The sequence below is a fragment of the Empidonax traillii genome, unplaced genomic scaffold, assembly GCF_003031625.1.
Source record: "Empidonax traillii isolate 1590-97213 ecotype Southwest subspecies unplaced genomic scaffold, ASM303162v1 scaffold357:size1057043, whole genome shotgun sequence".
Taxonomy (NCBI): Eukaryota; Metazoa; Chordata; class Aves; order Passeriformes; family Tyrannidae; genus Empidonax; species Empidonax traillii.
The window spans coordinates 714,407-737,353 of NW_020955550.1; the positions used below are offsets into that span (position 1 = coordinate 714,407).

Consider the following 22,947-nt stretch of genomic DNA (forward strand, 5'->3'; position numbering starts at 1 on the left):
ATCGGGCTCTCAGATACTCAGTGGAGTGAAAGCAAACATTTTGAAGAGTAAGTGATTGTCCCAGGTCAGAAATCCTAGAGGGTCAGTGTCTTATTGTCCTGTAGAATCACCCCCCCTAAATTGTCTCTGCATAGAGGCACTGGGACCCAGGAGGGACTTTCCCAAAGCTTGGCCTTTCCTTTATGGAACAACCCACTTCTCTCAGTGTGTTTCGAGAAGAGCCAAAACCTTCAGTGTGGAGATTTGATTTCCATTTGTCACAGGGGAGCAGCTGGTATGGAAGTTCACAGTCAGAGTGCTGCAGTCTTGCAAATGCCAGCTTGCAGCACTGTGCAAGGAAACAAATCACTGGGCCCCAACATGGCAACACTAAAGAGAGAGGGACTGAAATAGGTATTAATGCCCTGCATTCAGCCTCTACCTGCTCCAGTCCCTAAAAACTCCTGTCAACAGCCAAAAGCAGAAAGAAACTTGGAAACACACTTGGGACGTTGATGTGGCAGACACACTCCTGTACCCTTTACTTGGCCTTTGAGGTTTGGAGCCTGGAAATTTAATCAGCTGGAGAATGTGTCCCTGGAAAGGGTTGTTGAGTTTAGCCATATCTGAGTAAGTGGCAGTAATATTCTACACATAGGAAAACAGGGATCAAATCGCAAAAATCAATGTAGGTTTGAATTCGTGGTCGTGTGTAGCTCTTCAGGACAAAACCTGGCTCCGTGAGCAGCAAGGAGAGGGAGCAGGGCTGTGCCAGAACATTAATAACCCTCTTCCTTGGCCCATGGACAGCTCTGCACACTGGATTCCTCTCAGAGAGCTTGGGTCAGTTGGCTTCCCAAGCACACAGGAAGGGCATGAAGACCTGTCTCTGTTGACACTGGGTTAAGAGGCTGGGAGGGTTTGACTTGGAACATTTCCTTGGCTAAAGGAGTCAGGAGTGGATTGTTTTACCTCTCTCTGCAAACCCCTCTCCCTGATTCAGCAGCAGCGAAGGGAAACCCTCCTGTTCCTATGAATAATTCATCTGTAGCACATACACAGGGTTCAGAGCCTGACCCAGGCAGTTTTTTAGGGAAATAAGTGAGCATCAGGCCATCATTGCCAGTGCTGGTGGCTGCTCCATGTAGGATGAGTTGGAGCTGTGCCATCAGTCAGCGGGAGGGATGGCAGAGCTGCTGCCCCTTCTGCAAAGGGGCTCTGCCTGAAATTCCCTGCACCGTCACTCACAGCCTGGGGTTTTTTTTCAGGGAAATGGCTTTTATTTGTTGTGAATTCTTCATACAGAACAAAAACTAAATAATGTAACATATTCTGGGTTCTGGGCAGATAAAAATTGAAAGGGCCGGGGTGTTTGTGCAAGTGGAATGATAGTGACAAGCACCACATGAGGTCCCCGAAGATGGCGTCAGGGGACTCGATCCCCCACAAAATGATGAAAGACTCTGATGTAATGGTGTTTTGTGAAACAATTTGAACATAAATGCCACTTTCCTTCCCATTAACAACTGACTGCCATTGTGGCAGGATTTTTTTTATATTTTTTGATACGGATTTTGAGCACACTGAGACCAAAAACTTTCATTGTGATAGTGCTGCTGGAAGGTTGTGGTGCACTAAGAATTGAAATGCAAATCACACTTAAGACACAACCTCCTGCTGAGGCCCAAATTTTTATAGATCAGGTTCTGCAGTTCTGATGAAGAATCAGTGATCTGCCTTTTCTGGGATTCACAAATTACCTGCAGTCTAAGGCACCATTTCCTACGACAGAATTGTAACTTGCCAGATGAAAGTTTGTCACTGAAGACAGTCCCCCTGATCTTCCACTAATTTTTCCAGCTGCAGTGCCACTAAGGATCCTTTCCCACACAATGCCAACACACACATCACAGCTCCCCACTCTGCAACATGTTCTTGCTAAATATAAACATACTGTATATATTGATCCTCTCCCCCTTGCTTTTTTTCTCCCCCAGTGTGCAGGTGGTAGAATATTGGCTGCCATGAACTTCATGGTGCAAAAAAAAAAAAGAAAGAAGAAAAAGCTGTGGTTTGGAAGCTGCTGGATAGCAAACTGCAGGCTGGGAATGTGGCTGCTGAAACCACTACAAGGATAACGGGGCATACACACGTTTGTGGATAATTCTGTTTGCTAATTGCTCCTGAAATTTCAGGTAAGGAACATCCAATTTGTTATAATAGGTAATATTGTAATAGGGTTTTGCTTTCCAGGATGGCTTTTTTATTATTATTATTATTATTATTATTGTTATTATTTTTATTGCTGTCATTACAAATGCAGGGCTCTCTGTGACTGGAAGAACACTTTGCAGAGAGGCTGGGGCAGTGCTGGGAGGCAGCACAGGATGTTTTTAGCCATGGACATGGCAGCAGCAACAGCCGTGTCTCCAGGCCCTGCTGTATCCCAGGGCTTCCAAGGGGAACTGCTCTTCCTTCCTTCCTTCCGTGCCTGCTTGTGCCATCCCTGAAGCACAGGATCCATGACCAAACCACAGCAGGTACATAGAAAAGGTCAAGGAGGCAGATCCTGCTCTCCTCTTGTAGAAATGGGGTACAAACCCATTTTTATAGGGCATCTGAACGACAGCAATGCTCAGTTCTTAACCATTTCGAGCTGGAACCTAAACACAAGGAGGGAGCTCTGCTTCTCAGTGCCCTGAACCACTGAGGCCTCCCAGGAACTGTTCTGGTCACCCCTTTTTCCCTGCCAGCTGTTTAGAGGTTCCTAACTCTGCAAAAATGTGCTGGAAGTTATCACCCACAGTGATCACAAGCTCAGAGCCGAGTCCCTCCAATTCGCATCCACTTGCCATCCTGCAACTTTAACTAGTTCTGCTACTTACTACTAATTAGCTACCAGCTAATACTAATGGCTACCACTGCTGCAGCATTTAGGATTTACACACACATTAATGAGAATTAGCATTTGTTGACGGCCATGGTGGGAGCTGTCTGCGTGCAGCATTTCTGGGGTCCCCGTTGCTGTAATGTTTGATTGCCTCCTCCGGTAATTACCACTGACACCGAGCAAGTTTTGCATAGGTCTCACTTGGCTGTGCAGAGCTGAAAGACATATTGGGCTCTGTTTGTGCTGAAGGGAAAAGAGGCCAATAATAATATATTTCCTGGTAACATCCCCTCTTCTCCTCACTCCCCTCACATGGGTCACACGGTGCCAAGGGATGGGGTGGGCTCTGCTGCCGCACATTTCCGTGCTTTGTTGTCCTCCATGAAACTCCATTTCACTACTTTTGGAATATGTATAGAACCATTTAGTCATTTTAACTTAAAGTCAATTGCCTCCTTCATTTGGGAATACGAACGTAGCTGAAATGCTACAGAAATTTGGCACAGCAGCAGTAAGTTAACTCTGGTGGGCCTTTCCGTGCCTGTGTAAAAGAGGGTGCATAATCAGAATTAAAGCAGAGGGAATACGGAGAAATACAGGCCCCTTGTAACTCTTGCAGGGAATATGAGCACATGGCTGGCAGTATTCTTTAGGAATACCAATTGCCTGTTTGGAAAAGGAGGTGCTGGGGAACGTCCCTGTCTCCCTGGTCAGCTTCCTGAATCCGCTCTGGAGAGCCAGGCACGCGTTACACATCCAGCCTGCGGGTCTGGCTGTGCCTGGCGCTGCAAGGGGAGCTTTTTCCATGCGCTACTGTGGAAAGGAAGCTGCTCTCACCCTCACCCCTGAGGAAGATGAGCTATAGGAATATACAAGGGGCTTTTTTTTATAGCTCGGGGGCCAGAAGGGGAAGCAGTGGTCATGAGCAGAGACTGGAAGTTGGCTTGTTAAGTAAATCTCAGGCTGTAGCTGGTTTTAATTTATTTTTTGTTTTATGTGCAGGAGACTAGGCCTTGCAGGCCTGGCTAATATCAAAGCCTGGGGGTTTGTAGATTTTTAATCAAGGTCCACTTTGGGGGGTTCTGCTTTCGGGGCTTGTGGATATGTAGGATTTTTTTTGTCGTGTTTTTCTTTTTTTTTTTTTCTTGCTGCAGTGTCTGGATTTCTTTAGTTCAACTTTTCCATTCTTCAGACTTGAGCCAAGTGAGTGATTTCAAATTACCCAGCACTTTCCAGAGAGGCCTTTTTTGTTGTTTGTTTTTTTGGTTTGGGAAATTTTTTTTTTTTTTTTTTCAGCAGACTTGTAGTCCAGTTTCTCTGAAAATCCCAGCTGGTATCACAGTCCCACCCCGTTGCCTCTCACTAATTTGGCATTCTTCACACCGTCTAAATAGTTTATTGTTCATCAAATCTGTAGGAAAGGAATTTTATATCAATTTTTTTGTTTGTTTTGTCCCTCTGCTGGCAGGAAAAGTAAATCCCAAAGTATTTCAGCAGGTGCTATTAATATGCAAATAATGGAGAGTACACTAGGTCTAATAGACCTCCCAACTACATGGGAGGTGTCGCTGTTGGAGCAAATTAGCTTTCCGTAATTTGCATGCTTTTCACAGCCTCCTGGGATTATATTTTAGATCAGAGACAATAAAAGCATATGCTGTTAGTTTAAAATGTAACTAATTTTAGACTTTGAAACCATTTTAACCTAACTTCTTAGTGTTACACTGTTATTTGCAAAGAAACTTTTCACAGAGCTTGTCATTGTCACGGCCTTTCTCTTCCCCCATTAACCGCTCCGTCTCTCTTTTCAGGTTGAAAGAGAAGAAGGGAATCTTCCAGGTGGCTCTGTCTTGAAAATCAGGTATTTCTCACAAACCCAAGTCCAGATTGTCCTAGTCTGGTTCTGAATTTGCATTCAAGTTCTGAAGGGGTCTAGATTGAGGTTTTCATGTCAGACTTCTTTGGCATCTCCGTGAGTTGTAAATCCACCCAGAGAGGATGCTGTGGCCCCTGCTGACCACTCACAGAGGGAGGAAGCTCATAGAACCAAAAAATCCTTTCTAACTCACCAAAGCAAAGAGTCCCTGAGCTGATGTGGCACAGATGCCCAGCGCACTTGTTGGAAAATTCTGTTTAAAACAAATGAGAAGAAGAAACAGGGATTCCAGTGCAGGTTCACTGTAGTCATTACTGAACTGTACTGGCACATTATCACTGATGGCACTTTCCAAATTGGTATTGACAGCAAGAATCACGCTGCTGACGCCTGTGTTTTGGGACAACTTGGATGACGGGGCAGCAGCTCTTGTGCCTGAGGCTTTGTGTCTGTATTTCAGGTGCTGCTGTGGTTGCTTCCTACCCGACCGTGCTGCACTGCTCCGAGGGGCTGGCCAGGTGGGTGTTCATCCCCCATCCTGCTTCTCCTCTGCCCCTGCTCAGGCTCTGCTGAGCTGGTGGGAGATGGTTCTCCTGACTGCCCCATCTCCTCCTGCCTGGGAGGGCTGCAGCAAGAGGCCTGTGAGAGGAGCAGCAGGTTTAGGTGGTGCAGGGGTGCCTCAGCACACAGGGAGCCTGCGGGAGGTGGAGAGGCAGCCCGTGTGTTCTGTCTCTCTGCCAGCTGTCCCGGTGCCCAGAGGATGTGATTTGTGAGTTTCCTTTGGCACAGCTGCTCCACTGCTCGTATATCTGCGTGCAGGGTTTCCAGGTCAGTTGGTCCGTGGGGTGGTGGCCGTCTTTTATTTCGAGAGGGACAGAGTTCAGGGATAGGATCAGATGCGTGGAGGGAATGGCAGCCAGATGGAGATCAAGTCAGCATTGTCAAATTTATTTCTGGCATGGGAAAGGTGAGTGTTAGCAAGAAAGAGAAGGTCTGAGAGATGTCCTTTGAGACAAGGCTGGGAAAAAAATTTCTTAGGATGCAGCTTTGGCCATACAGCAATGTGGGGTAATATTTTTGGGGCCACAACTTTGCCATCAATGTTTTCAAAAATATATTTCACACAGATAATATATAGAAATACCTCCTGAGTGCTCTTTAAATGCCCCCCTACCACCCCAAGCTGGATTTCCTCTGGCGTGTGCCACACGTGCCATCCCTGGTGCCCCCACAGGTCTTTGTGCCACTACTGCACAAAGCTGAAGGGAGGTTCAGTTTTAAAATAACCATTCCTGAGGCTGTAAAGGAACGTGAAGGCAACAAAGTGCTGGAGATGACTTGTGATAGTCTCCTTGAAAATGCTGGGTGCTTTTTTTCCCCCTCTCATCTCACCCTAAATGTTTTCTAGCATTAATACCAGTGACCTCTCACTTCTGTTGCTTCTCATTAACAGGGTGGGGTTTGCCTATTATAACCCTGGGCACTGGCACTGGAAACACTTGCTTTATTTAAAAATAAAAACAAAAAAAAAAGGGAGGAAAAAAAGGGCTCTGATTACTCAGGTGTCGATAGAAGAAACTGAGATGTTGTGCCAGATGGCTGCATTTGTGAAGCAGAGTGTAGTCAGAAGGAAAGTGGAAGGAGACAAGGCAACTGTACATCACAAGTGTGAAAACATGACCAAAATACCTTCAGCCTTGTTTCACCAACACTTGATTAGGAGGCAACTGTGGTGAGATGCAAGCAAAGAAAAGCAGGAGGTGACACTGTTGGGAAAACAAAAATGCCTTTCAATAATGAACTGCTTTGCTTCCTCCAGCAAAAACTTAGAAGTTTACAAAAATCAGGAATTTTTGCATTAAATGGAGGGACAGTGGGCCAGTAAAGTACCGTGTGTGGTGTCAGTGCAAAGCACCACGAGCAGTACAGTCAAAGATTGCTAGCAGGCTGTGTCGTGGCAGCAGGATGTGCTGCTGCCAGTCACCAGTAAGTAACCACTGTCCCCAGCTCCCTGACAGTCCCAGCTCCGTGCCGTGGCTGCAGATGTCTAGGAAGGGTTTCCCAGTAACATTTGGGAGGTGCTGGATCTCACCTCAGGCACGTTCACGGCGTTTGCTCATTGCTTTCCTGTGCCCACACAAGTGGTACCCAGCAGCCCCTGGCTGGGTCTGGGGTAGTGTCAGCTCTCAAAAGTGGGGGCTTTTCGTAACACCATGGGCTGGTTTCTGCCTCAGGCTGTTTGGACATGTTGCTCACATGAGTTGAGAAGCTTTATTCAGCTGTTGATGCCAGGGCAAAGTGTGTGCCGAGACTGTAAAAGCCTTGGCAGGGCTGTGGGTGAGTCCTTCATTACCCTTTTATATCCTGAAACGGATCCTGGGTACTTTGAGCTTTCCTTCCATGCTGAAGCTTTTGGCTGTCACACAGGGAAAAGTTTAGAATAATTTGATCTGAGATCAGAAATCCAAATTTTATTTTTTTTTTCCGTGCTTAAGCTGACTCTGCCCAGCCTGTTCTGCAGCTCTGTGCTCTCTCCTCCTCTGTGGTCTCTCAGGGGAAAAGGGGAGCTCTGCCATGGGCACACAGGGTCACTCTGAGGGTTTGGCCTCTTGTAACTTGGCCTTGGCTTTGGCCTTGGTTGAATCTTGGTTTATAAACTTGGCCTTCATCACGAGAGTCTGAAATCCTGGTGTTCTTAGATTGCAGTTTACTTAGGACATCACAAGGAAAATCTGTGGTAATTTTTACCAAAACCATTTCCACGTGGCTTTCTCACTCTCAGCCTCCAAAACTACTTCAGCTTTCACAGGTACTTTCTAGCAGTGAACTTTATCCAAACGTGTTGAAGGTAGGTTGCTAACAACAGGTACAGAGAATGTGGCAGGAACATGTCTCTTCCTCTGATTCCTGCTCTGTTGCTACTAAACTTTGAATGTGAAAGTTTCATTCTTTTATTTTTATAAAATCTGAATTTCTGTAATAACTTTGGATCAAAAGTTTAGTCTCCATGCCAGAAGATGCTGGGTTTTTATTTGCTACAAACTGCATTGTCTTATTTGGGGAGTATGTTCACAATTGAGAAAGAATTGCCTTTATTAACAAATCAAAAGCTTGTGCTGTCAAAACTGAAATCGTTCTACCTTTTTATGTGCAAATTAGAGCTTCTGTCAAACCTTCAGCCATGGTGCATTTAATTTGTGGAAATATAAAAATATCTGGCTTAATATTAAAATATTCTGCAAGAGGAAGGAAATACTTAACGTGATGCATTGCAGTCAAGATTCTCAAAAAAATCAGATTTGAAAGAAAGAAAGTAATGTTTTAATAGAACTTATTTTCCCTACTTTTGCCAAAGTTCAGAGCAGTACTTAGAAGTGTACTGGAGTTATACAGGTGTTTGAGTATCTGGCTGGATCATGGCCTCTGGGAGTGAACCAAGTTAAATGTTAGAGTGTCCAGGGCAGTGGAGCTACATCCGCTTTGTTTTTCCTTAGAAAAGTGTTACAAGATGTATTTTTTTTTTATTATTTTTAATTAATGGCAGAGGTACTGGGAAACTTTTGAGTCTGGATTCAGTAAAGTTAGGCTAAAACATAAAAAGCAACTCCAGGTTTCACAGTGATCACTTGTGTTTCGTAAGGTCTTTGTAGAGAGGATAAAATTCTGATTATCTGAAGTTGGGCACCGGTTCTGTATTTAGGCTTCCAAAATAAAGAGCTGCCTGTTTTCCCGGCAGTGCCCGGATGCTCCACCGTTTGGGAAAGCCAGCATGGTGGGCCTGGTTGTCCTGCTGTTGGCCTGTTTCTGTTGGGAGAGGAAGGAAAATCGTGGTCTCCAACTGCAGCGCTGCCAACCGCCTGCAGGACCCCCTTGTCAGCATCTCCAGCTGCCTTTTGGCTCGGGCTCTTTTTGTAGCATTCCTGCAGGCCACTTCACGATTCATTCCCAGCTCTCCTTCTGTGACCTGGGAGCCTTTTCCACGGCTCTGTGGGAGGAGGGGTCCTGTCCAGGTTTTTTGCCCGTCGGTTTTTTTCCAATCAGATATTCTAATATCCCGACCTGTCTTTGGGGAGGTTTTAACGATGCCGAGTCCGTTTTACCTCATTATTTCCAAGGCCTGAACCAGAGACATTTGCCCTTCTGCAGAGCTGAGAGGGGAGTAAGTGGCTGTTTCTTGAGGAGCAGCCTCATTCCCTGAAGTGGCCTGTTCCTGGTGCTCAGGGCAGTGCATGCAATTATATCCTCTGGAAAAGGCCTCTGGAGCAGTGCATTGGTACGCGTGTGTCCAGGCTGGGATGTGCCCGGGAAATCACAGCCCAGGTGTTGTGTTTCCTGTGCCACCTGGCACACTCCAACACTCAGGTGGAAGAGCCCTTCCACCCACACCAGAATAGTTGTGACCACCCATTTCTCCTGTGCAGAGGGAATGAGAAGTATTTGATGAATGTTATCAACTGTCAGAAGTTCCTTTTGGGTGGTAAGTGATTGTCTCCAGGCATCCTGAGCACTCGGTCCTCTACTACTTTTAAGCCAGTGTTGTTAGCAAGGCATAATTCCACCATCCTGGGGTTTAATTTGTCTAATTCTTCTGGGTCATCTCTGTAAGGGAGTTTCCACAGGCTGAATGTGCAGTGCATTAAATGTGAAGGTGTTTATTAGCCCATTAGCCATAATTAATGGCAAGGCAGCTACTGAGGCTGTGGGTTGTCCCAGCTTTTCCCCACATTCTCTTTTCGTATCCACTCCCCAGCATGAATTTATATGATCTTCCTATTCTGCCTCTCACCATTAGAAACCAAGAAAGTGGTTTGGGTTGGGATCTCCTATTTCAGGCCATAAACATCTGATCCAGCCACCCCATAAAGTACATTCCTCCAATTTTCCGTGAATTCTCAGCTATACCCGTGGCACGCAGGGGAGCTTGGGTCTGGTCCCTCCAGCCAGAGGAAATCCTGCCCAGCGAGCTGTGAGGCACAGTGGGAATTGCTCCAGTGCTGAAGCTTCACCCAAACCAGTAAGTTGTGTCTTGGTGCTGCAGGCATGTTTCCCATGATTTATGCCGGGAGCCTCTCAAATGCCAGATGCTGTGCTGTGCCCATGACCTGCTTCCCTGCAAGGATTCAGGGATAAAGGTCTCCAGACTCCATGATTTGGGGCTGGAGGGCTGGTGGGAGGCTCAGGCATGGAGGTGAGGGCACTGATAAACCAGGCCACCTCCCTGACAACTTTTCCCCTGCCAGGAATGCTGCAGGCTCGTGCACTTGATACTTTAATTGGCCCATGTGCACGCTGGACAGCTCTCTCTTTATTATTGTTATTATTATGCAATCAGACACTACTTACTTACAGAATGTGCTGGAGATGCACTATTTATACAGAAACTATGTACACTGAAACCCATTTTCTCCATGGTGATTGCAGATAATGTGGAAAACTCTGGTTTGATTCATTAGTGTAGCAAAAGAGATATTCAGGATTATTTGGTATAATTCACAGCACTTCAAAATGCATATATTTTCATAATACTCTAAATCTACCTCTTGGGCTGGTAACTCAAGCATATGACAACTGGTTTGCCATAGTGCTGTCATCTTGAAATTGTAGTGGCGCCACTTTTTCACTGAAACCTGGAAGCTCGTTTAGCACAGGATGCCTGAGGAAAGCCCTGGAGAACCCCCCTGAGTGAAGGGCCTGGGAAACTGCCAAACTGAGAACTTGTTTTCACAGAATCGTAGAATAGCTTGGCTTGGAAGGAGACCTTGAAGAACATTTAGTTCCAACCCCTCAAAAAGGTGCAACTCCAAAGTGATGCTCAGGAAAAAAAAAAAAAAAAAAAGTAATTTTCTTTCTTGAGTTGAAAAAAAATAATCAATGAGTTAATTTTAATGAGTTAATTTTTATTAGAAGAAGAGTATCTTTTAGTATTTTTTTTTCAAAGTTTTGTGCCACTTGGTGGTGTTTTTTTTGGCAAGGTGAGTAAAGCAAACTCTTCACGTGAATCACTGGTACCTGCCCTCCCATTTCACATCCATTCCTTTCTTGTCTTATCAGGACCATCCTTCTGCCTGCACTGACCTGGCCATGGCTTCATTTAAGCCAGTGCTGGCTCAGCCTCCAGAGACTTGCCACTTACATTCACACAAACAAATCCCTGGCTTTAAGCACAGCTTTAAAGACAGAGTCTCAAAACTTTTTGTGGCCAATGGTAACCTCTGGCAAATCTTTGTAATTTGTAAGTGTGGGTACAGATTACTTTTTAACAAACGCAGATGGCAGTTTCTGCCAGCCATTTACAATTTTTTCGCCCAGCCATCACAATGGGCCTCACCACCCTCACAGCAAAGCTTGTCCAAGGCACCCTTGCAGACAAGATTTAAAATATAACTACTTAAGTGATTCATCTTTGTCTTACACTCCTGAGACCATAAAGTGGGGTTGGTTTGTTTTTTTTTTTCCTTCCCCCCATCACCCCTCTCTGACTTTACTGGGCACTGTAGTGTATTTGCACACCTCTGGAAATCAGTTGCATAATCTACACGTAACTTTGGTTGCTTGGTGAGCAGGGCTTTCCTTTCAGTATTACAGATTAAAATGCTCCAATTGTCATCTGAAAATCATCCTTTATCCCTACTGAGTCTCCTTGGCCCATACCTGGCAAATGGAAATGTGGTCAGGCAGCCTTTTCCCTCAGTTCCCAGCTTCTTCCACCTCTGAACCTGAGTTTGCACATGTACCTGATTTAGCCAACTCAATTCCCTCTAGTCAGTTATATATATTTTAAATAATTGTCTGAAAAAAGAAAATGCACAGAAATTATAAGGCTCATTTAACAATGAGAAGCTGCTTCCATTGCAGATATTCCCCCATGTATATATTTGCTTCTCTGTCTTAACACCTGAAATGTTTGGGAAAAAAATGTAAACGTGGCCAATGACCGCATTTAATGCAGGAGATTTTGCACCTCTGGGCTCTGTATTTATAGCTCTGTCATGTTCCTTTCTTGTACTGACCTGAAGAAGAGGATTTTTTTTTTTTTTATCTGCTGAAAAGGTTGTCTGTCATGGTGTGGTTATTGCAGCACAAAATACTGCCTAAAACTTGACCCTGAACAAATTTTGTACAAGGACAGTTTACCCCAGAATTCCAGAGGAGATGAAATCCTCCTCATGCAAGCCAAGGAAGCAAGCTGCTTTGGGTATATAAAACTGGGAAGAATCTAAAAATCCTTCCTGGAGCCTCAACTGAAATGCACTCTGATCCGAGCTGAAACCATTTTCCTCCTAGTGTTACTCCACTGAACTTGGAGTTTAACATGGATTAGCGTGGATTTTCATTGATGTGTGATTCAGAAATTTTAAAATTACATGTACTAATCATTGTGTGGCTCTAAAAAAATGAAAGGTACTTTTAGCCTTAGGAAATGATGCTGTTGTAAAACCTTACCTGTAACCTTGGCATTCAAAGAGGGGCTGTATTGTACTGATATCCACGGGCATCTCAGAGGGTTTTCCACTTGTATCATCCCGTCACCTGATGCTCATTCTTCCTGGAAGGAAGGGGAAAGCGTGGCAGTCAGGGCTTTTAAATGGGATCAGTTCTTTTATTTAAGAAGCCTGTAAGTACAAAAAGTAAACAAACGTTTGCAGTGCTGTTTTCCCCAGTGCTGCCTAGATCCCAGCATGGTCTGTACCCCCCACCCCGGGTTGTCTTCCCAAAAGTTTGACTGCCTTGCTCTTTTCTACCTAGCCTGGACTCCTCCTGCCCTTAATATAATTTGTGTTCAGAGACTTTTCCCAACCAAAACAAGGAATAATTTCTTTACAAATCAGTACCTTCGTAAATATCACATGCCTTTCACATTGTCTATGAACAGACTATGATTTTTACTTTTTTTTTTTTTTTCTATTAGATGTTGTTTATTCCCAAAATAATTTGTGGATGGAGGATAATTTTTCCTGCCTCTGTAGGAAATTGGTAAAACATGATGTTTGTGCAGTAGACAAAAAGTGCTGTGCACACAGACTAGTTATGTGGGGCTGTTTCTTTTCCCTGATTGAAGGGATATGGCTTAGGGAAGTTTCTTCATTTAAGAAAAGTGACGTGTTAGTTATCTGTGTTATTCATTCAGAATTGCTTTCTGCAAATATTTTAAGTGTTCTGGTTCACTCACTATTAGAATGGCTGGAGATAGTGAATGCAACCCGTGGTCCCCTTAAGTGTACAGGAAATATTTCATATGGCAGGGCAGGATTTTATTCTTAGCAAAACCACAATTTTAATTAAGGACTTAATTACAAAATACTTAGTCATTCTGCTAAGTAGTTGGTCAACCAATGCTCATGGGTCCTTTAGGATCCTACCTGAGTTACTCTTCACTGTTGTAATCAGGAACCTTCACTCTGGTAACTTTTGAAGAGCTGTAGGGGAAAAAATGACCTTTAAAATTAAAGTTGAGTGCATGAGGCAGCTCTACACCCCTGGCCAAAGGAGAGGGCTGCGAACCAGCCCTGGTGGTTTGTTTTTCAGTGAGACACAAAGCCAGGAGGAGTCCGTTTTCACATGCTAATGAAGCCCAAGGTAACAAAAATTTGGCAGAGCCTGATCCCAGCAGTTACTGGCCAGGGTATTACTTTTAAACATCACTGAATACAGACCTACAGCCTAGGCTGGTCCTAAAACTTCATCTGAAATTAATCCAGTGCCAAATGCCATCTCCCTAGCCCAGATTTTTTGGCAAAGTGTTTTTTGAAGTAAGCAATACATATTTTGTTAATTTAAAAAGTCCAGTGTACAGACCCTGGATTGTTTGCTTCCTTTCCAGAAATATACTTGAGATGCTAAAAGTCTCCAAAACATTCCCAGTGAACTCCCAAACTGAACCAGCAGGACAGGGTACATTCACATAGGGTAGATGCATTTTAGAACGTGTGCTGTGCATCATCACTACTGTCTTCCAACTTCAGCAATGCTTCAGGAAAAAGAGGGGAAAAAATCGAAGAAAAATATAAAGGAAAGGCTTTCTTTGGCTCATTTGCCCAGTTGACTTTGTAGTAACTTTCCGACAACAGGATTTACATAATTAATTTTTTTAATGCCAAACATAAGTATCCTCTGCATCCTGAGACTATATCATGTTAGTTGATCCAACAGGAAGGTGGTGCAAAATAATGCCAAGTGTATATTCACACCAGGCCATCAGGAGGCTAAACGAAAAGTCAATTTGAGTATTATCTTGTCAGCAAAAAGTAACATCTTTGGAGGTATTTTTAAAGTTCAGCTCCTGTGTTCCAGCCTCAACCCCCTGAGGTGTAAAAGCAACAGATGCCCATATCTGAGTCGGTGGGGTTGCTCTGAATCCCAGCTTGGGGAGGCTCTGCCTGGCTCTGCCAGGTTGGCTTTGTCCCAGCAGTGCCACCCGCTGTACTGGGCACGGGGAGATGTGCCCACAAAAACTCCTCCAGAGTAAAACCAAACAGCAAATTCCAGCCTCTGCCTCTGCCAGACAAGTGATTTTCCTTCAGGTGAGCAACAGCTGTTCTTCGCCACTTCTTTCTGAGCAGGAATTCAGCTCTGTGTTTTGACAGAAAATGTTTGAAATACAAAATTTTCAGGTGATGGGGACAAAAATTTCCAGTTCCTTCAAGTTACTGTGAAATCAGTAAATAAATAATCACGGGGTGTGGTATTCAGTTATCTCCCTTTCATTTTTTTCCCCCAGAAAGCAGTTTCCAGATGGATTTTCCCTAAGATGTTAATATTGTGCTGTTTTCTGTGCTGATTGAAGCAAGGTAGCAAGTGGTTATTACAGGCCTGACATGCCTGTTCTGCCAAGAAACAGCGTGAGCTTTCAACTCAGAAAACAAGGTGAACTTTGTTGTTTCATCAATCTGCTTGTGCCTGCCTTGGCCAGGTATGTGTGTTCATGCTCACAATGGGGATGACTTAATTCATGATCAGTTTATTTGGACTTTTCTTAGTCAAGGCTTGATTAGTAAGGGTGGAAACAGCATTCAACCTGAAGATTTTAATTAGTCTCGTTTTTACTTAGTTTTCTTCCTTGAAGCCCAGTGCTGCTGTTAGGATGTGTGTGCTTGTATTTGTGTGCATGTGCAGGCCCATGATTGTTTCTGCTGCTGAAACAGGCAACGTAGCTACTGTTTACCAAGCTGAGTTACTGTTTTGGCAAAGCATGGATATCTGGGGATATGAAAACTGCTCCTCCACCTTAAGGGGAAAAATTCCATAGGTTTTTGATTCCATATTTTCCAGTTTTCCACTCCTCAGTTACAGGCTCATGTTGGAAAATATCTTCCAGTGTTAGAACTTTTGAAAAGCAAACCTCAGAAACTGGTAGAAAGCTCAGTCTCCAGGCAGGACTGTCTGCTAATCAGGGAATAAATACAGAATAACACAAACAAATAAATATTAACTAATACCAAAGCACACCTACACTTCCAAATTGCTTCCGCTTTTCACATTCTTGCCAGTTAAGCAGCACGGCAGCATCAGCTTTCCTCACATATTGTAGCCTGAGAAAACAGCTTTAAAGGGCCAAAAGAAGCAAATAAAATGTATTTGTTATTCCTGCTGACCTTAGGCAGGCAGTATGTGGAGCTGCGGGAATCATACACGGAATCTCTGATTATAAGTATGGTGATAACTGGTAAGACTGTGCTGAACTACTGTGAAACAATTCAGGTAGTCAGCAAACAGGGCTAATTGCTAGTTTGGGGGATATTATGGGTAATTTACTGCCCACTGAGGGCTTCTACCTAAAAATAAGCTTTTTTCTTTTTTTTTTTTTTTTCCCTTTGGACAGCACTTGCATGTTAATGTAGAATTCCTGATGCAATTACATGTGAAGAGGACATTCAGATGCACTTCCATAAATGCCCTTCTGCTTCTCAATTACAGTAACTGTCTTTGTAGATCCTTTGACAGAAACCATATTCTTCACCTTTTTTTTTTTTTTTTTTAACTAGCAAACAGGCACCAAGCTAGACTTTGCTGTTATCCAAGATGTCCCGATCAAAGGGCTGAGAGTAATATCATAAACACAAGAAAAGAAACTACTGGTGGTTTCCAACGCAAACGAACGGGGAAGTGTCAAGTGAGCAGCTACTGACAATTCCAGCCCCGAAACCAAATGTTCGTGTGCGAAACTCCACCTCTGAGAAGGAAGAATAAATACCCACAGAGTGTTTTGGCTATAATTACTTCATTTAAGGGGAGGTGGGGGAAAAAAAAAAGTGCTGAATTCAGTTTGCTGAAGTCAGGATATTAATATTTTTGGCATGTAAAGATGTAAACCAAATGTTTAAACGAAATGTCATCCCCCTGGGTTCGCATTTGCCCACTGAACTACGGCACAAACCCTCTGCAGACCTTCATACAATACACATTTTTCAGTTCATTGAAGAAGGCCCCTGCTGCTTCTCAAGGAAAACTAACTTGCAGAAGCAAAATAAATAGCGGCGTGGCCGCGCGGCAGCGGAGCCTCGGAGCGCAGATGTGCGAGCGCTGTCGGCCGCCCCATCAGATAAGGAGCGCTCAGACATAATCGCCCCAGTGTCTGGGACACGTCGCACGCGGCGGAGCTGCCCAAGTATGGCCTGACAGGCACTCGCAGGGTGTGCTCGGGCGAAATGGCAACGGGCTGACGGCGTTTCATAACAGTCCTGTTATGTCTATGGGCAAGTGTTTGTGTAATTTAGCTGGGGCTTTGAAATAGGTTCAGGGCTCGGGACACAAACGGGGCTTTGTGATGAGTTGTCGGTGATGTTGTACCTGCTGGATGAGGACGTTGGCCCGAGGAAGGGAAAGCCTTGGGGTGTCGCGCTGGGAAGCCTCTGTCGGTGCCGTCGTCTGCCCATCCAACCGGCAGGGCTGCTCCTGGAAAAATATGTATGTGTTTTTAGATCTTTGTACAGGAGAAGGCCACCATGATGACAAGAGGGGTGGAGCACCTCTCCTCCAAGGAAAGGCTGAGAGAACTGGGATTGTTCAGTCTGGAAAAGAGAAGGCTTTAGGGTGACAAATACATATCTATCTATGTGTGTATATGTACAAATATAAATACATATCTATACATGTAGAAAATACAGTTTTAAATATAATAACTTTCTATATTTTATATATGTTATATATGCATTTTATACATATATATATCTAAGTATAAAACCAGATGTTTGTAAATATATAAAATAAATATATGTGTGTATATATGTGACCACATGTTTAGCTGTGGGCCCTGCTACACTGTGGCATGCAAAGGGTTACTGATATCTGCTTTTAGGCAGGACACCTCTAAAAAAAAGCAAAGAAAGTGCATTTGACCCTACAGAAATACAGCTCGCTGGGCCTGTGGTAGTTCCTATTAAGATATACAAAGTGTCTCAGCAAGGGAAAATTTAACTTACATACAACACATGATTTTAAGTAAAGAAATATTGATGGGGCGGGGGGGAACAAGTATTTTTTTAGCTCTAATTTATGGCTGAGCAGCTTCATTTTAGTTACTTCATGGGAATATTTTAAACCAAGCCTGCATAATATTAAAATAAGTTAAAATGTATGTAAAATTTATGAGAGCATGTCAGGTGCAATGCTTGATAAAGTAAGTTTAATGCTTCAGAATTTTTTTCTTCAGGCAGAGAAAGCTGAATCCTGCAATTCTAGGTTACAGTATAATTTTAGAAACTCTTTTCCATTATACCGTTCTTTTATTAATGAGATCCAACCCAATTTAACAAAAAGAGGTAAATTCCTAAAGAGTTTGTGGAAAGTCCTCAGCAGGTTGGAGTGTGTGATAAAAGAGGGTATTCTCCTACTGTTCGTAGGATCTATCCCATTTTATAAAAACACAGAGGAAATCAATTTACAGCAAACTTTCCAAGTGTGCCCCTCCAGTGCGGTTTTCCTTCTGGAAATGCAACCTGGCTCCGTGAACAAACAAAAGCTTTGCCAGTTGACAGGGGCTGTGTATCACTTTGAAAACTCTTCATTTACCAGGGGTGTGTCATGTTGCTTCATTGTGTGGCACTCCCAATTATCGTGACAGAGCTAAATGACAAAGTACTGTCACCCCTCTGAAAATTCAGAGCAGCTCCTTCCCATTTTTCCGCCTGGTCATGGGAACATCGCTGAGCCGGTACAAAGGAGCGGCAGGAGCCTCAAACAGGGGCTGGAATGGCTGCATTCTGCTCTGCTGTATTAAAAATTCAGCTCCTTGGCAATATTAAATCCGAATTTACTTCCATCAAACGGAAACTTAGCATATCTCATTCTTCCATTATAAAATATTGACATCGGGAATAGTGAATCCTGAAATGAAGATTGTAGATGAAAACTATGTGCTTGGTAATTATCTTTTTTTTTTTCTTTGTTATTATTCCTTTCCTCTGAGGATTGCACAGGCTGTTGCAAACAGTAATGAAGTTAGCATGCAATGCCAATGCAAAGTGTGCTGCAAAGTTAGCCCTTCCCTCATTATGGATGAGGGAAGCGAGGCAGCGGGATTGGGGTGATTTCCCCAGCCAAACTCGCGAACAAGCGGGGCAGCCCTTCGCCTCACGTCTTAATCACCATCCCTGGTGATGAGACCCTCAGTGCCATCTTGTTCCTGTCCTCTTTTGTTTTGCTACTTCCCTGGGTTTTTTTAGGTCTTTACTGGGGCTCAGAGCTATTAATATCAGTGACACATTTTTTTTTATCACAAACTAAACAGCCGGTTCAGAAATCCTTTCACTCCCGGCAAATCCACTGCCCTGTCTTGTAATGTTCTTGAATAAGCACAGTACTGGAAAATACAGTTACAGGCGTGGAAATACCCAAGCAATCATCCCAACAGCCACAGTATGAAGAGATCAACACACTGGGCAGTCAGCACTAGAATAACCCTTTGGTTCCTGCCTGTGGAAGTTCCACATGGCTTGGGGTGGCTTCCCAACAGAAGAGCTGTGTCATCACCCTCCTGAAATTCAAACTTGGCCAGTTAACTGGTGTGTGTCTCCAAGGTGATCACTCAAGAGAGGCCCCACACAGCATGGTTTGCAGGTGCTTACTGAGCACCTCCACATACTCCTGAAGCCTCCTGGTTGCCCGTGGATGTGCCCGAGGAGCACATATATATATACAGCTGGTGTCACCGGACACCGCGTCTGTCTCAGAGGCTTCGTACAAAAATCAATCTAAATCAATAAATTGTCCACCCTCCTCCTGCAGCATTTGCAGAGGTTCAAAGACAGGACCAATTACTCTTAAGGTTGAATTGTCAGGTGTCAGATGAGAATATAGAAATTGAAGCATTATGTTTAGGAGCAGATTTATTTAGAGGACCTGAAGAATTTGCTTTGCTATCAACAGGTCTATAAAGAGAGCTTTTATAGTACATCTGGCAGAAACTGATTCCTTGAGAAATAATAGGGGGAGTGTTGGTTTGGATTTTTTTTTTTCTTTCCTCTTCTTTTTGCACAATTCAATCACAAAGCAGGTAAACTCACACCCAGGCTCATCGTAGTCAAGGCAGTTAAGCTCCTGACCTTGAAGGGCTTTTGGTCCCAACCCTCCTTGCCAAACACATTACCCTTTCATTGCCCAGTTTTCTAGGTGAAGATGAAAATTCCCCCTGCTTCACTTATGGATAATATAGAAATGTCTTTATCATGCATTCAGTTTCTTGGGTTCAGTCCCAAAACTGAGACCCCGACCACTCTCCAGGTCCAAAGGTGAACCTTGTTGTCCCTGCCAGAACCGCAGCACACAAATACCACACCTTATTCTAATCACACAAGATGTTCTCGAGTTTACCAGTTCTTATCCCAGAATATCAACTCCCCCCCCGTCTCTTAGCACTCCTGGCAAATCAATATGCATTATTATTACGTGCTCAGATACAACATCAGATTTCTGCTCATGCCAAAATTTCAGCTTGCTGTTCCCTGGAGTATTTATGCTTGTGTACTGTATTTAACAACAGCCCATTCAGAATGCTCACAGCTCCTAGGAATGAAATGCACATAATTTAGGAATAGCTGTCTGGCTATTCAGGTATCGTGCTGTGTCAAGGGAAAATTAAATCTCTGACTCTCCCCTCTCTTTTAAAACAAACCTGTACTTTGCATCATATTTTGGGGAGCTGCATGGAAGTTCCATAAAGAGCGAGCGAGCATTTCCTGTTTAATGGCAGTGCCTCCCCATTAATGCTCCAAAATGATACAGTAGTTTAAAAAAAAAATGCTCTCAGCATGCAGGCATTGTATCACATTAAGAAATCACGATTTTCTAGGCACTGCACAGCATTAATTACACTGAGCATGCTGCAAATTTAAATTAAATGATATGCCATGTTCTGTTGTAAATATCAAAATGGATTGCAAGATACAGCCCCATATTTGCTTCTGATTGGCATTTGTGCACTGAACAGGATCAGAAAACCTCTATGATATATAATTTCTTTTTGTTTTATAGGAGCACCTAAAGTAAATGTACTTTTTATTTTCAGGAGAACCTAAGAGCACTGTTATGGGTCAGAACTTGTCTGTACTGAAAAAAAAAACCCAACCAAACAAACCCTCCCTCACAAATAATAATAATAACAAAAAAAAGCCCTGTTTGCCTTCATTCCCCCCTCCTAACATAACAAAATAAAATAAGTTTCTCTCCCCACAACTAGTACTTACAATATAGGGAATGGAGGGGCACTGAGAGGAAAATGGGGAATATGAGGGACTGAAGCAGGAGAATCTTATTTTTGTCATGGAGTTGAGTACCCAGGGTACAATTAAGCAAATGTGGGGTTCAAATCACCCCAGGTGAGAAGAGCTGCTCTTTACAGCTGGAGTTTTAAGGCAGATGAGGAGTGAGGGGTGAGCTGGTCTTGGCATTGGCTCAACTCTGTTGTGATGAGGGAAGCCTGATCTGATAATTCAGTGAGAAAAAGTGAAGAGAATATAAGCAATAAAAGAAGCTCTGTTATTATTTGTCTTTTTCTTGGCACAGGTATTTTGCAATTTTATAATACCAGATTGACTTGTCACAATCTCACGAGCCTCTGCCCTTCAACACCAGGGTGAGGTGTATTTCTAGTGTAATTTCACCTATTTCTATGTGATTAAATACTAAACAAATATTTTACAACTTTGCACATCAGAGAAAGGATGGCATTTAGTTATTTGTATAGAGACAACATTAAAAAAAAAAAAAATTGTATTTTCAAAGACTGATTTAAGACCTTTAGGAAATGATGAGCCCCGAGCTGAGAATCACAAGGTGAATAGGCACAAAAGCTTGAGACATAAAGAGAGCACAGCAAAAAAAAGTGGGCAGGGACATGCAGAGCTACCAAGATGTCTTCAAACCCAGGATCACCATATTCTTTCTAAATTATCTTTTCTGTGTCTTTTGCTTTTAGGACTTAACTCCAGTTTTCCTGGCCCATTCTGCAGCAGTCTTTTATATACAAGAACAACTCTGGAACAAACAAACAAACAATAAAATAAAAAGAGCAGCCTGCTCTAACCCAGAACAATGGATGGACATTGAAACCAAGCTGAGGATGCCTCAACCTTCTAAAATCCTTTTCTCTGAAGAAGAAATTCCACTTGAGTCTCCCTCAGTTAGTCTGAAATATGTTTCTGCTGGTCAGGAGTGAAATATTCTTATGAGCCTTATTTTTTTTCCCTACTGGGCATCAGATAAGACAGTCTTTGTCCCAACTTTACTGGAGCTCCCAGTGTCTCCTTTGGGAATGGTTCTGTGTGTTCAGGAAGTGGCTGGTGACAATAAAACCTGTATGAACCTGAGATGGTTGTTCCTTTATGCATCAGTGTCTCACACCAAGGTGGCATATTCAGCTTTTAAAAACATGCGTTTCCCTGGGAGCAGCACGAGGACACTGAAGGGTGTCTGACTTTCTCCTGTGCCCAGGGGGTGGTCAGTCAGGGGAGAGGGACACCATCAGGCAACCCCTCTCCATAAGCACTGTACACCTGATGAAAATAGGTGTTTGAGAACTGGCCTTCGGCTCTCTCACCATCTTTCAGTGCTTGCAGGAAAAAAAGAAGACAAAAAAACCCAAGCCAAAGATAGTTTATGTGCAACTCAGGAAGCTCTCAGCAATGAATGTGTCTGTGATTTAATAACACATCTACCCAGAATGACACTTCTCCTAATATTCACTGAGAGAAAGAAGGCAGAGCAGTGTGGGGCAGAACCAGCACACAGGGCATTGCTATTGCAACAACAAACAGCTAAACTACCATATATTTATTTTTCAATATGCACAGTTGTTGGAATTGGAGAATGAAAATTATTCCTTGACACTCTGATGGAACCATAGAAAGCCCTGTGCTTCCCCTCACTCCCATGGTCCTGACAAGAAACAACTCACAAATTCTAATAAATAGAAAATAGAAATAAATACTTTAACTACTGGCATCAGGTTGGAATGGTTTTCTGAATTGGGAAGTGCTGCTCGTACGTCTTCCTTATTTCTACACCCTGTAATGGTGGCTCTCCAAAAGTCAGACTCAAAGTGAGATAGATTCTACAAGGATCACAGACACTACACTGGGAAACCAAGTATCAATGGTGCATCCAGATTTATGGTAGGTGATGGCAGTAAAGTGAAAGCAAAACTGTTTGCACAGTCTGTATTGTTGCCCATTACTGTGTATTTGCCCTTTTTTCTTGCTTAGCCACAGCTGCAAGAATGGAAAATTGTACCTTCTGTACAGTATTAGGAGACACTTTCTGATCGTAAGGTCAATCAGACCAGTTTAGCTGCTTGAGGTATTTATGGCACAATCACTCAGTGTCTTTAAGGAAAGGTTAGATACATTTATGGGAAAGGTATTTTGCAGAAGCCTTCCTGTTTCATTGAGGTCTTGGACAAAATGACCCAGGAGGCCCCTTCCAAGTCTATCAAATGTGGTTCCCTGATTGATGCTGTTTCCCCCCAAAGTCTTTCAAAACACAAAGCACTGTTATAAAATTTAATATGATGCACTATATAACTTTAACACAATGCCATTTTCTTACAGGAAATGGTTAGCTGGTAGCAAAGGAGCCTCGTGCAAAAGGAAGAAAAGGAGGAAAAAAAGAAATTGCAGTGCAGTTTCTCTGCCAAGGGATATCGACTATAACATTTACACCGTGTCTTAGTATGGACCCTCAGCTGTGCAGGGGGACACCGAGGCAGGGA

At 43.4% G+C, this 22,947-nt stretch overlaps 2 long non-coding RNA genes across 3 annotated transcripts in view; one reads left to right on the forward strand and one right to left on the reverse strand.

The window, feature by feature from the left end:
• Positions 1 to 8: 8 nt before the first annotated feature.
• LOC114061775 lies at positions 9 to 21,547 on the forward strand. The gene is made up of 5 exons (XR_003572212.1): positions 9 to 47; positions 1,977 to 2,131; positions 4,681 to 4,730; positions 5,206 to 5,263; positions 21,157 to 21,547. It is a non-coding gene; the product is annotated as an uncharacterized LOC114061775 (long non-coding RNA).
• LOC114061774 overlaps positions 12,849 to 22,947 on the reverse strand; it is a 129,403-nt gene continuing 119,304 nt past the window's right edge. For both annotated transcript variants that reach the window (XR_003572211.1, XR_003572210.1), the window contains 2 exons: positions 16,533 to 16,637; positions 12,849 to 14,313 (listed from right to left, as the gene is read on the reverse strand). This is a non-coding gene — a long non-coding RNA (uncharacterized LOC114061774). The remainder of the gene's footprint in view (positions 14,314 to 16,532; positions 16,638 to 22,947) is intronic.